At 33.8% G+C, this 2,601-nt stretch overlaps 1 long non-coding RNA gene across 1 annotated transcript; it reads right to left on the bottom strand.

The window, feature by feature from the left end:
* Nucleotides 1-1,036: 1,036 nt before the first annotated feature.
* Nucleotides 1,037-2,394, bottom strand: LOC128215550 (uncharacterized). The gene is made up of 3 exons (XR_008258042.1): nucleotides 2,322-2,394; nucleotides 1,549-1,677; nucleotides 1,037-1,242 (listed from the first exon to the last, which is right to left on the bottom strand). It is a non-coding gene; the product is annotated as an uncharacterized LOC128215550 (long non-coding RNA).
* Nucleotides 2,395-2,601: the final 207 nt, after the last annotated feature.

The raw sequence follows: 2,601 nt of genomic DNA, 5'->3' as shown, positions 1-2,601 counted from the left end.
CGACTGTCAAAATTGAGTTCAAATACATAACCCTTCCGCCAGGGAGTCAATCGGCTACAAACAACTAATTTTCAGACTTCCACAAGCTATGATTTTTCCAATATTTACATTGAAAACTATCAATTTCTGCAATAGAGTGTCAAATTCAGTCAAGTTCTCTGCAAAAAGAACATTTTTTGCTTCTTTTTCATTCAATTTTAATAAAATATTGATACTTGAACACAAGCACTCTTTGTTTCTGTATTCACATCCGGATCTTGGTCAACGGGGGGCAGATAACTGTGGTCTTGAGCCTATTTAAGCAACATTTTTTCAGAAACAGACTTCAAAACTCCTATAGTTCAGCTTCAGGCTATATGCAACACATACTGAAAGTTTGGCAATGATATATCAAATACTAAATGAATGAGACAAGTATTAGCACCTGTGGTATTTTCATAAAAGGCAGAAACAGCCATTTTCCTCAAATGTTAAGCTGCAAACCTTTGAAGAGCCATTATTTCCTTATGCATTGGAATAATTTGACCAAGTAAAGTTTTCCTTGTAGCTTTTAATGGTGTCTATAGAACAGCACCACAAAACTGGCCTGCCTACTCTTTTAAGATTTTTTCTAAGCAAAATAAGGTTTTTCCACTTCATCGGCTTAGTGTTTTATATAAAAAATGACATAGAGCCCAACTGAAATGCCTCAACTTGTCAAAATTTTGCTTTTCTGGTCCACTTATATACAAAGGTAACAGAACTGTTCAGTTTAACACAAGAAATTTAGTGATAATGTGTTAATAGACAGTCTAAACAACACTATATGCCAAATTGTTGGCTTCCGGGACAAATGGCGCAACAAAGGAAATGGCAAAAAACACACCAAAACTTAAAGATTCATGACAACTGCTAGTGTTTTCATGTATGAGGTGGCTACATGATGTAGAAAATGCAGAGATAGCATTATTATGCCCATTTTTAAAAAAAAATTACTTTAAGAATCTGTTTTGAAGGCTAGATTTGGCATTAAATTCAGAGTACAGCACTTCACTATTGTCTATAAGATGCTTATTTACACCTGATTTGCTATAAATCTCACTCATTGGAATCATTTACACACAAACAAGCACTACTGAGTTGACTAACATCTTCATTCTTCTGAAATATTGGATTCAGAGCTGCATCTCCTGGATTCAGATTGCAGGACTACCGCCTGGGGAAAAGGCCGCAGCTAACTGGAGCTTATTGGCACATCATGATCTGCAAGCAAGACACAAAAGCAATGTTTTACACAAATAAAACTATCTGCCACTACTGTTAAAGTTTGAAAAAGGCCTGTAAACACTCATTTGAGGCATACACAACCTTTAATATAGTCATAAATGTGATAAATATGCAGAAAAGTTCATGAATTCAAAGATTTTCAGGACAAATTTAATAGAATATATAGTCTTTTGGACATTTTGCAATCAGTGTTTAACAACTCAAAGGTAAATCTCATCTTATTGAGTACCCAGATGCATTTTGCAAGCATTCAAACCAGACATGCTTAGAATTTCTTCTTACTTGGAGATGGTATTCCTTTCTTGAAAATCCTCGCCGAGAGCCGGTATGGAAAACCACACGAGACCACAGTTTTACCAGCACTGGTTCTTGTCCTTGAAAATTCCTCTGTGGCTACAGCAACCAGGCTGGCTATTAAAATAAGCAATAAATTAGGGTTTTTAAAACATTTATACTGTATTAAGGTTGTGTTTTTTAATGCATTAAGGGAAAAGGCTCCATTCTTTATGAAAGCTGCTCACTTTTTATTTATTTTGCCTTGAGAAATGTCAAGTTTTTCAATGAATAAACTGAATAAATGAATGAATTAATGAATATATATGAATGATTGATAGAATGAATTAATGAATTAATGAAAGGTGGCATTATTTCTTTAAAATTGGGATCTCATTGTGTTGCTGTGATTGTTAAAGTATATGTTTTCTTGTCCATAAGCTGATAATCATATGCACACTAAATAAAACATCATTCTGCATCCTATGTGCAGTAAGTTTTGTTTAATTGCTTATAGAATTTGCAATTATTGTAATGTTTGCTTAAAAGAGCAAACAAAATGTGTGAATAGATGCACAATACAGACCAAAGACTGATACAAGTCAGCAGTTTCATTAGAAAATAATATTATTATCAAAGCCACATCAGAAATGATTGACAACATGAAAGAAATTCATTTAGGAATGGAACAAACAGTCTCAATGGGCTTTTATGACCAAACTGTCTCACTTTGTACTTCAGTTTGGATACCATTTTCTAATATATTATCTTGAAGTACTTACAAATTACAGGATGTTGGCAAACACCAAGTACAGCTTGGCCTCTGGTGGGCAGCTTGGTGGGGGGGGGGGGGTTCTTCAACAGACAGTTCCTCCTGGGTCTGCTTCCTATGTTAAAAAAATCCCTCCATTTATACTTTGGAATTGAAAGTGAGGCTTTCATTCATTAGTTACCATCATTTGGAACTATTTCAAACGTTAAAATGAAAGTGAAAGTAGTTTTTTTTAAAAATGTCAAAAATATATAAGAAAATTATATATTATTAATTTATATTATGTAATA

Source organism: Mya arenaria, chromosome 1 (genome assembly GCF_026914265.1).
Source record: "Mya arenaria isolate MELC-2E11 chromosome 1, ASM2691426v1".
NCBI lineage: Eukaryota > Metazoa > Mollusca > Bivalvia > Myida > Myidae > Mya > Mya arenaria.
Note: the sequence above shows the minus strand (reverse complement) of the source record. Positions and strands in the feature narration are given on the sequence as shown.